The sequence below is a fragment of the Octopus bimaculoides genome, chromosome 4 (genome assembly GCF_046866305.1).
Source record: "Octopus bimaculoides isolate indiv1 chromosome 4, ASM4686630v1, whole genome shotgun sequence".
Classification (NCBI taxonomy): domain Eukaryota; kingdom Metazoa; phylum Mollusca; class Cephalopoda; order Octopoda; family Octopodidae; genus Octopus; species Octopus bimaculoides.
The window spans coordinates 79,487,136-79,499,683 of NC_142931.1; the positions used below are offsets into that span (position 1 = coordinate 79,487,136).

General features: G+C 36.3%; 1 long non-coding RNA gene across 2 annotated transcripts; it reads left to right on the plus strand.

Annotated features, from left to right (window-relative positions):
• The first annotated feature begins 6,236 nt into the window (after positions 1-6,236).
• Positions 6,237-8,730, plus strand: LOC149136097 (uncharacterized). Of its 2 annotated transcripts, none has more exons than XR_016241543.1 (2): positions 6,237-6,539; positions 8,360-8,730. It is a non-coding gene; the product is annotated as an uncharacterized LOC149136097 (long non-coding RNA). The 2 variants fall into 2 exon arrangements; XR_016241544.1 differs by having other exon boundaries at positions 6,490-6,818.
• Positions 8,731-12,548: the final 3,818 nt, after the last annotated feature.

Consider the following 12,548-nt stretch of genomic DNA (forward strand, 5'->3'; position numbering starts at 1 on the left):
TAGTTGAGACGTTCGCGTCTCAACCACATGGCATTGAGTTCAGTCCTACAGCTCGGTACCTTGAGCAAGTATCTTCTACTATAACCCCGAGCCGACCACTGCTTTGAGTGATGTTTTTAGATAGAAACTGTGTGGAAGCCTATCGTATGTGTGTGTGTGTGTGTGTGTGTGTGTGTGTGTGTGTGTGTGTCTCACCCAACGTTTGATAACTGTTGTTGATTTGTTTACGGCTCCGTAACTTAGCAATTCGACAAAAGAAATCAATGGAATAAGTACGAGATGTAGGAAAAGATAAAAATTAGTCCTGGAGTTGAGTTCTTCAACGATACTCTTCTAGGCCGCACTCCAGCATGGCCGATGTTTATTGACTGAAACAAATAAAATAAATAAAAGTAATCAATAAAGTAATAGAAATTAGACAAGATCCCACGATTATTAAGATTGTTTGTTTGATTAATTCAATAAGAATAGAAACAAAAACACCCACGATTCGAAACTGATTTCATGAGTAAAGATGTTGTCTAATGCAAAATATTTGCCTTAGTTTATATCGTAATGTGTTTTGCTTTTACAGATGCGATTGAATACATACATACATACATGCATACATTGAATAACTGAGAGTATATTACTATATATGTATAAACATCCACATATACATACGTACATATATACATACACACATGCATACATACACACACACATAAGTATATATAACATTACCTATATCTATATGTATGTATATATATATATATATATATATATATATTTATGTATTTATGCATACATGTATATACATACATATATATGAATATGTATGCATACATATTGTATATCTATATGAATATATACACACATAAATGTAATAAAATATATATATATACAAATATATGTGTATTTATCTATATGTATGTATGTATATATGTATATATATATATATATATATATATATATATATATATATATATATAGATAGATAGATAGATAGATAGATAGAGAGAGAGAGAGAGAGAGAGAGAGAGAGAGAGTGAGAGAGAGAGAGAGAGAGAGAGAGAGAGAGAGGAAGAGGAGGCAATACTATATATATATAAAGAGAGCGAATATGGGAGAGAGAGACATACATACATTCCCAAACAACACAAGTCCATAAATGTGACAAAAAACTCGGCGTCTGAGTCTACTCTGATGTAATTTTGTTATACGAGCTGCGAGGAACACCAATCATAGCGAACTGTCACAATGCATTCAGTTTGCAAAGGACACTTGGAAATTGTTATTTTATGATGGTATAACATTCGGAAGACTGTCACTATGAGTTAATCTGTAGCAATTTCATTATTTCCATTCCTGTGATGTGTTAAAACATAATATTACCTTCATATTATTCTGGTAATTCTTATAGTAAATCTGTCAGTGTCTTAGTTTGCTTGCAAAAATAATTACAGAGCTACTTCCTTTTTTCTTCTTTCTGTCTGTGTCTCTGGAGCATTTTGTTTTTTTTATCGCACCCTGTCAAACCTATCTATCTATCTATCTATCTATCTATCTATCTATCTATCTATCTATCTATCTATCTATCTATCTATCTATCTATCTGTCACACTCTAAATACATACATATATGCATAAATACATACATATGTATATATATATATGTATATGTGTGTATATACACATATATATATATGTATATATATATATGTATATATATATATAAATATATAATTTAGAGAAAAGAACCAAAGTTCATGAACTCATCCATATATATATATAAATATATATATATATATATATATATATTTATATATATATATATATGGATGAGTTCATGAACTTTGGTTCTTTTCTCTAAATTATATATTTATATATATATATACATATATATATATACATATATATATATGTGTATATACACACATATACATATATATATATACATATGTATGTATTTATGCATATATGTATGTATTTAGAGTGTGACAGATAGATAGATAGATAGATAGATAGATAGATAGATAGATAGATAGATAGATAGATAGATAGATAGATAGATAGGTTTGACAGGGTGCGATAAAAAAAACAAAATGCTCCAGAGACACAGACAGAAAGAAGAAAAAAGGAAGTATATATATATATATATATATATACACACAGACACACATACATACATGTAATTTTTAATACAAAGTGGAATGAACAAGCTTTAATCCAAACCCCTACAATTGTTTCTGTGCATTATCAACAGCTGTTAGTTGCTAATTGTTTCACATATACATATCATATAAACATTATCATTCAACTAAAATGGTAGTTGAATAATATTCTTAAGGCTGAAATTTACTCACACGCAGCGTCATTCAGAGCTTGTCGCTAATTCAGTTCTTAACCAAATAGAAAACCGTTAACATTTTTGAAGAGGACTGGTCTCTAGCTACATTTTGGCATACAAAACTTGACATTTGGTCCGGTAGAAAAAAGCTTACATCAAAATTTGTAGCGACGTTAATGATAGAACAAAGCGTGAAGGATTTCATAGTTTTGGTCCAACGCAACAGAAGTTTGTATCAAAAACGTTGTGAGGTAAAATATCAGGAAGACAAATATAAGTAAGGCAAAAAATTGGATTTACGTATAATTAACTTTTTTTTATTTTAAAAACAAACTATATTTTGATTAAGCTTAAATGATGGAGCTCAATTCGAGAAATTTCATGGTATCAATCTCATGCAATGAAGTTTTAAAAAGACGAAAGTTATGAGTGTTTGTTTCTCAAATTTGAGGGTGATAATATAGTTCTATACGTTTTTATAATATAGTTATAGGGGACTTTTACTATGTTTCACCGGCATCATTGAAGTAAGGAAAAAATTATCAGCGACACCGCTAATTGACACATTCGACACATTATTAATTAGCATAATAGCATAGCCTGGGGAAAAACATGGATTACATGGGAAAATGCGAGCAAGGGAAATGATATTCTTAAAATAAATCTAGAAAAAAGTATAGGACATGTTATTACAATTGGAAAAGTTCAGGACAAGTTATTATGTCTGGTACAGAACAAGAAAATTTTCACTTAAAATATTACAGCTAAGGATAAAATTTGAATATTAAAATTATTTGATTTTAATTTACAAAGTAACATTATAATTAAAAAGGTACCATCATTTTTTTAAAATATTGACACACCAGAATACTTAAAATATGAGAGCCAGATGTACCAATATAGCTGAAGTTTTATGCAAAGTAGAATAGTGTACATGGTTGGCAAATTCAGTATCTAAAAAAATAGGCATTGTTCAAGACTAAAAATGTGAAGACTTGACAATAACTTAGGTAATAACTCAAGTAAATTTTATTGTGAATTTGTTGTTATAGATAGATTTTACCGTAATATATAACTAATTTTTATATTATTCAGTTTAATGTAATAACTATGTACTACTATTATTTTTTATAACGTATTTTCAAATTTCTAATTATTAATTAATTATTATTTAATAATTATTAATTAATAATTAAAAAAATTAGTTTTTTTAAAGTTCAAAAAAATCCCGAGTTATTTTTAATTTTTAAAAGAAGTAACGTGGAGGCGCGTGGCTTAGTGGTTAGGGTGTCAACATCATGATCGTAAGATTGATGGTTTCGATTCTTGGACCAGGCGACGCGTTGTGTTCTTGAGCAAAACACTTCATTTCACGTTGCTCCAGTTCCCCTCAGCTGGCAAAGATGAGTAACGCTGCGATGGACTGACGTCCTGTCCAGCTGGGGAACACATACGCCATTGAAACCGGAAAACCGGGCCCATGAGCCTGGCTAGGCTTTAAAAGGGCGCATCTATTATTTATTATAATAGAAGTAGCAAGTAATAACAAATAGAAGTAATAACTTGTAATAAAATTTTGTTTTAATAAAAGCTAATACTTTCTAAATCTAAATATTTTATTTGAAATGTTATCTTTAGCTGCAATATTTTAACTAAAAGTTTTCTTGTTTTGTACTTTACCAGATGTAATAGCTTGCCCTGTACTTTTCCAGATTTATAATCTTAAGAATATTATTTCTCTTGATGGCATTTTTCTATGTAATATAAATATGATCCACCAGTAGATGTTTACTCACACTTCATCTGGTGACTGGCTTTGGGGGCACTGACTTGTAGTTTCCCCATTGTATTACACCCATATTTTATTTTTAGTATTACCTTGATAAAGAGCAACACATAGATTCAAATAGACACAAGTCATATGTGTGTGTGTGTGTGTGTGTGTGTGTGTGTGTGTGTGTGTGTGTGTGAGTGAGAGTGTGTGGCCTAATGGTAACGGTGTGGCATTCATAATCGCTAGATCATGGGTTCGATTCCCATACCGGGCGGCACGTTGTGTTCTTGTGCAAAGCACTTCATTTTACGTTATTCCAGTCTCCCTTTCGATCAGGGGGAATGTTGGCCTGCTCAGGATTCTTCGCCGCTGGTTCTGCTGGTGAGAGCTTAAACTGTTTTAAGACAGATTCAAACTTTGAACGGCAATAAATTTAATGACGTCACTTGTTCTTGTTCGCTTGTGGTCTAGAGATTTTTGTTTGGCTGTCTGTCTGAATATTCACTTACTTTTTCATATACTCTGGACATATACTTTAGTTTTGCAGAAGTCCAGCGTTCTGGTCTATTGACTTACCTGGTCATGCATTTTGTTCATCGATTGTTTTGATCACTTGTTTTTGACCAGCAGAGATCCAATGGTTTGGTTGGTTGATTTTCTGCATACGTCATTTATGTTTTCCAAAGGTCTTGGCAACTTGTTTTTGTCTGAAGTTCGTCCAGCGTTCTCGTTGGCTGATTCCCTTCAGAAACCACTGGTCACGATCAGCTGAATGTTTACTTCTTTGTTTCCCCGAGGGTCCAGTTTTGACTAGTAAAAGAATCTAATTGGTTTAGCCTAGCATGACGTCAACAACTGGTATTTGAGAAGGTGCAATGTGTAATTGCACAGTAGTTTGAAGCTAAGGTTTCGAGTCCCGAAGGTAGCTCGCTTCTTCAAATTTTGATGTATGTTTGTTTCTAATCGTTTTTAGGCGCAGGAGTGGCTGTGTGGTAAGTAGCTTGCTTACCAACCACACGGTTCCAGGTTCATTCCCACTGCGTGGCACATTGGGCAAGTGTCTTCTACTATAGCCTCGGGCCGACCAAAGCCTTGTGAGTGGATTTGGTAGACGGAAACTGAAAGAAGCCCGTCCTACATATATATATATATGTATGTGTGTGTGTGTGTGTATATATTTGTGTGTCTGTGTTTGTCCCCCCAGCATCGCTTGACAACCGATGGTGGTGTGTTTACGTCCCCGTAATCTAGCGGTTCGGCAAATGAGACCGATAGAATAAGTACTAGGCTTATAAAGAATAGGTCCTGGGGTCGATTTATTCGACTAAAAGGCGGTGCTCCAGCATAGCCACAGTCAAATGACTGAAACAAGTAAAAGAGTAAAAGAGTGAATAAATGAAGTTTTCTCATCTTGAAGTGTTGTTATAACGCGGTTCATGTCTTAATAGGCACATCTTCCTTATTCCACTGGAATTGGGTTGAAGTGTCTCCGGCATACTGATATAGACTGAAAATTTGGTATTTTGGATGTTTGTGCGCGGGACACAGATATAGGTGTTTACTTACGGGAATTCTCCTACTTATGGGGCCACAAATCTGTAATCTGTTGCCAGTGTACCTTCATTCTGTCTCTCGGAGTCAAGCTTTTTTGACTAAGTAATCTCCACCACATCTAGATGCTTTCGATCATATGTGTATTCGATCAGGCCTGACTTGTATCTAAAACTGTTGTGGTGAGAGTCACGACCCCCCCCCCCGCCTCTGCGAGAATAGACTTGACCGAACTACTATAAATAGTAGTGGTCTGAGTGAGAGACAGAGGGAGAGTAGGCGTTAATTTCAAGAAGTCGTAATTTGTCATTTTGGTAGTTTGTCGGAATATTGTTTATTGGTTCGTGGAGAGTTCATGGAGAGTTTGTTGAATTGTTAAGCTGTTCTTACCCTGCTTCGTTATATACATTTATTGTTACTACCCAGTTATATTGTAAACAAGTATCGTCATAAATAGTGCCGATACTACAATAACTGGCGATGTGTAATTACGTCACAATGAAATCATTAACAAACAAGACACGTATTTATTTCTTTATGTATTTGTTCCTGTGACTGCATAAAAATTTTATTGATTATGTGTAGAATAGTGGATAATTTAAATGATTGATATATTTTTGTTTCATACTACGCTGCCAGTATAACGTGATGAGCATGCGCACAATTATTTTGCTCGGGAAATGGGATCAATGAACCCAGTGAAAGGAGAGTTCATAACAGAGATGTGTGAGTTCAGAGGTCGAGGAGAGTATGGGTTTTAGCGTTTCGGGATTTTCCTTCATTTGAGAATGAGGAACAAGGAAAATCGGGAGAAAGGTTCCGCAAACTCCTTTTCGAGAAACGTTGCACAGAAGCTTCCCAAGTTGATTATATGTACTCTGGAAAGGTAACTCCAGCATTGCCTCACTACAGCGGCACAACATAGGATACTGTAATCTACTGTTGACCTCTACAGCCAAAAAGACCTTGCTTTACCGTCACAGATTACAGCACCATACACATACATACATACATACATACATACATACATACATACATATAAGTATGTATGCATGTATGTATATTCTCTTCTGTAAGGAAGGAGAGGGTTTCTAGCAAGGATACAGTTTCGTTGTTTGAATGTCGATAATAAAAACAAATCCATCTTTTGAACTTCAGAAAAAGGGTAGCGTATTTTTATTGTTCTGCTTACAGATTATATATACAATGTTGGAGTTAGCTGATTGATTTCTTACTTTTTTTTGTAAACCCCAGTTTATCCAGGGGTGTCACTCACAAAACCAAATGCACTAATTATTATTAGTATGAATGTGAATTTATAATCTGGGTATGGAAGTTGAAGGGTTTGGAGCAGTTGTCCATAGTTATCCTTTTTCTCTTTGATTCTCAAGGAGGTATTCACATCAACAGGGCAGCTGACCTTTATAATAGTACACATTTTGCATTCTCTGTCCCAAACAACGTATCCTGCTTGTTATGTTTGCATTTAGTAGACGTTTTGATGGTAATGTTCAATCGTATGTGTGTATGTATGTATGTGTGGAGGCGCAATGGCCCAGTGGTTAGGGCAGCAGACTCGCGGTCATAGGATCGCGGTTTCGATTCCCAGACCGGGCGTTGTGAGTGTTTATTGAGCGAAAACATTTAAAGCTCCACGAGGCTCCGGCAGGGGATGGTAGCGAACCCTGCTGTACTCTTTCACCACAATTTTCTCTCACTCTTACTTTCTGTTTCTGTTGTGCCTGTAATTCAAAGGGTCGGCCTTGTCACACTGTGTCACGCTGAATATCCCCGAGAACTACGTTAAGGGTACACGTGTCTGTGGAGTGCACAGCCACTTGCACGTTACTTTCACGAGCAGGATGTTCCGTTGATTGGATCAACTGGAACCCTCGACGTCGGAACTGACGGAGTGCCAATAATGTATGTATGTATGTATTACGTACTCCTTCACAGAACCGGTACAAATAAATATTATCCCTTGTTCTAAACTAATTTGGGGATGATATCAACCATACAAACGAAAGTATTGAATTTAACGTTGGTTAGAGTTATTATATACCTGGAGATATGAACTCAGCACTGAAAGCTAACTTAAAAGGTTTTCATTTTACAGTTCTTTAGTTTAACTCGGTAAATTATCTATTATAGTGGTATAATCAGGAATCAAAACTATTTGGTGGTGGACGGTGTCAGTAATAATCTGATCAGCAGAAGAGTTCAGTTTTGAGGATTATAGAGTTTTAGGCCTGTTCATTATTTGATAGAGAGGAACGGAAATGGGTGTTATCCTTTGGGCTATCCAGTGCTTTACACTTTGAGAGTAAGAAACAGAAAAAAAAGGCTTTAGTCAAGGGCTTCGTTGGTTTGCCTGTTAGGCTTCAGGAAAAGAGAACAGAGAAAAAGTGGTAATGCTTATTGGGCCCTTGGCAACGACCTCACTCTTTGATTGTGAGAAACAGAGAAATATGGCTTTGTGGATTGGACAATAGTTAAATAAAAAAATTTACTTATCGTTTAAGCAACATATTTCTTTGTTCCTCGCTCTCAGATGAAGGGAAACACCGCAATAGTAGAGCCTGTGCTCATCTAGGACACTGAGCCCATCCAACTTTCTTATGAACTCTCCTTTCCCTAGGTTCACTGATCTCATTTCGAGATTTTCATCGCTATTTCAAGTGGTTTTTTTCTTCATTTTTCTTATAGTTCTGGATTAAGGTGGGTTAAACGGCGGCGGCAGCAGCAGCAGCAGCAGCAGCAGCAGCAGCAGCAGCAGCATCGACGATGACAACAACAGCAGCAGTAGCAATAGCAATGTCCACAACGACAACTACAATAACAGCATATTACAAATAGTAAATATGAATGGAAAAAGATAAATAGATAAGAGAAAGTTAGACATGTATACATACATACATAGAGACAGACAGATACACAGACAGATGGACAGACAGACCGGCAGACAGACCGGCAGACAGACGGGCAGACAGACATACACATAAATAGTCAGGCTGGTAAACAAACATGGCGATGAGCAAGTAAATAAAAGAAAATAAATCCAATATCAGTTTATGAAATTTGTTCGATTTTAGATATTATACAATATCAGATTTGTAATGCTGTTAACGAATCTTTCCTAACTCGTTATCTAGCCATCAGACAGGCTTTCTTCTAACTCTTAATGTTCTTCATTGATAATATTCAATATTTCATTTTGTTGTTTCGTTTCGTTTATTTTAGCTTTGCAAAGAGTTCTACTGCAAATCGTCTTCTTATGAACTTGGTGTTGTTATAATACTAAAATGATGACGCTATTAAGATATACTGTGGTAATGATGATGCTAGAAACAGCCTATAAAGATGTCGTTATAATGTTGCAATGATATGAAGCTTGAATGCAATAATGACGACACTAGAATGCTATGATAATGATGTCGCTAAAATATTAAGACGGCATTGTACTGTTAGAATGGTGACGCTTGAATGTAACAATGGTTGAGTGAATGCTATAAGAATGGCTCTATAATGCTATCATATGACAATGATAATAGCAGAATAATATAAACAGGACGTTATAACATGGCACTAGAATGTTATGATGATGAAGGTATAAAGCCAAAACGACGACGCTGTGATCCTATACGACGCTATATATTAGCACTGTAGTCTTTCTTTCCTGCCATCTATAAGCAAAATGAAAATCACGTGGTGAGAGACAACTGGTGACGTAGCACAATGGTCAACTTCTTATTTTATCTTGAATTGTCGCATTGTTTTGGGGCAGTTTTCCAAAATTTGGAAACAGTAAATTTCTGAATAAAAATGTTTGCAACTTTGATCAGAATTCTTTGATCTTGATGAAAATTGTGAGTTTTCTAATCTTGTAAATAATTACTAAATAAACCATATTTTTTTTTTAATTGCTCGTTCTGGAAGATGGGGCAGTGTCCACAATCTCTGCACTCCTTCGTCGGCTTGCGAGATTGCTGCTATTATATTCTTCTTGAACTATTCTAAGTCAACACTTGCAGTAAAGATATAAGCAAAGAGGGGATTCTTGGAGAGAAAGGCATAAGCAAAGAGGGAATTCTTGGAGAGAAAGATATAAACAAAGAGGGAATTCTTGGAGAGAAAGGCATAATGATTAGCGTGAGACCTAAGGAGTTAGCTACGACAAGGGTAATAAACGGAGGAGGGAAGAATGGGATGGGAATACTATAAGCCTACTCATCTCCAAGAAGTGAAGACCATAACGGTAGAAAAGGCAGAGTGATAAATTTGAAGAAATTCTTGAATACTTTGTATAAAAGTGTGACTTCTTAAAACCTCAGATCAAGCATGATCAATTCATAGACATAAGCGAAGGCATGGACGTGTGGTAAGAAGTTTGCTTCCCAGCCACAAGTTTCTGGGTTCAGTATTACTGCATTGCATCTTGGGCAAGTATCTTCTGCTATAACTTCGGACCGACCAAACATTTGTGAGAGGACCTGGTAGACGGGTAGTGAAAGAGGTCTGTCATATGTATATATATATATATATATATGTGTGTGTGTGTGTGTGTGTGTGTGTGTGCGTGTGGTGGTGGTGGTGGTGGTGGTGGTGGTGGTGGTGGTGGTGGTGGTGGTGGTGGTGTGTGTGTGTCTGTCTGTTTGTCTGTTTGTGTGTCTGTGTCTGTGTCGTGTTTGTCTCCTACCACCATCACTGCTTGACAACCGGTGTATTTATGTGCTTGCAGCCTAGCAGTTCAGCAAAATGGACCGATAGAATAAGTACCGAGTTTTTAAACAAACATGAGTACTGAGGTCGATTCGTTCGACTAAAAATGTTTCAATGCGGTGCTCCAGCATGGCCGCAGTCTAATGACTGAAACAAGTAAAAGAGAAAAGAGAAAAGCTGCAGTCTTCTTTTATTTATCTATTTTTATCTAGGTCATTATCATCTACTGTACTTGTGGTGTGTGTGGAGGGGCAATGGCCCAGTGGTTAGGGTAGCGGACTCGTGGTCATAGGATCGCAGTCGATTCCCAGACCGGGCGTTGTGAGTGTTTATTGAGCGAAAACACCTAAAGCTCCGTTCTAAGTTCAAATTCCGCCAAAGTTAACCTAGCCTTTCATCCTTTCAGAGTCGATAAAATAATGTACCAGTTAAGTACTGGGGTCAAAATTGCTGCTCTTGTACCAAAATTAGACAGAATTATTTCCTATGTACATCCTATATATCAGTGCACTTTGGCCGAATTGCTAAGAAGTTGATCCTGCAATATGACGTTCTGAGTTCACTCTCACAGTGTGGTAATTTAGTCAAGTGTCATTTTTTTCTCTAGCCTCGGATCGATCCATAACTCGTTAGGGAATATGTGTCGACAGCAATTGCTTAAAAAACTGTTGGGCAGATTTTGACTTCTGATTAAAAAAGTACAGCTTTGTCCCACACTGTGTTGTGCTGATTCTGCCCAAGAATTACGTTTGCACGCATCGGTGGAATACTCAGCTACTTACACGTTAATTCAGGAGCAAGTAATTCAGTTGACCGAACAACTGAACTCATAATGTCCAATAACCCTAACCCACCTTTATATATTAATATGTAGTGTGATTGTTATAGATGTGTTGCATGTATTTCTTACTCTATTCTGTATTCTGTGCACGTGTGTGTGTGTGTGTGTGTGTGTGTGTGTGTGTGTGTGTATGTGTGTGTGTGTGTGTGTGTGTGTGTGTGTGTGTGTGTTTGTGTGTGTGTGTACCAGTCTGGGAGTGGCATAAATATTTTATTTAATGTCATAGTTGAATATGCTTACCGTCGTATTTTATCAATATAAACAGGGTTATAGTGACCGATGCTGTTTTTTGGTCATCGCTATGGCTAGTTATTTCATCTAATGTAATGGTTGAAAAAGGCAGTGAGCTGACAGAATCGTTAACACAACGGACAAAATGCTTAGCGGCATTATGTCCGCCTTTACGTTCTGGGTTTAAATGCCGCCGGAGTTGACTTTGCCTTTCATCCTTTCGGAGGCCAATAAAATAAGTGCCAGTTGAGCACTGGGGTCGATCTAATAGACTTAGCCCTTACTTCGAAACTACTGGCCTTGTGCCAAATTTTGAAATCATTGTAATGGTTGAATATATTTATCGTCGTTTAGAAGTAATATAAAAAAGGGGGATCATGATGACCGATGCTGTTGTTGAATCACAGCTCAACCTTAATTTAAAAGGCCTACAATAAAGGTGTTCCAACCATGATCATCCACTCTTTTATTAAAACATAGTATATCTGTAACTACGTAATTCGACCAATATGGCATTCTTTTTTTTTAAGATTTGAAGGATATTAGGCTACCACCCTATTCGATCAAATGACTGCACAGAGATTCCTAACGTTGATTTAAAAAAGACATGGGTTATTTAGCAAGCTCTCATCTTCGTCTATCCTTCGGCATCCTGTTTACTAAGCCTTTCACGCAGAGGTCTGAGTTGTTAAAATGCAACTATATCTGGAGAAGGTAAAATCCTCTTGCCGTTTGAATAATGATGGTGTCTATACCAAGTACTCTAACGAAATTGAAAAGCACTAGTGAGTGGTGTACTTGTGACTGCATTATCATGCCCTACATCTTATAGTCAACATCGTCTGAGAGCAGAGAAGTTTGGCTGCTATTTCTTGCAAGTCAAACACTCTCATGGAGATTCCTTACTTTCACCAAATGTGATGCCACTGAATCCTTTTAGTGCATTGGTGAATTATTGCATAATTTGCTAGGTAAAACCTGGTTAATTGCTGAAATGGTGAGTGCCTCGGACAAAATGCTTAACGGCATTTCTTTGGGATTTTCTTCCTCTGTTTGGCTCATATCCATGGTCAATTATTTTAACTCACCCTAAAAGTTTTGCGA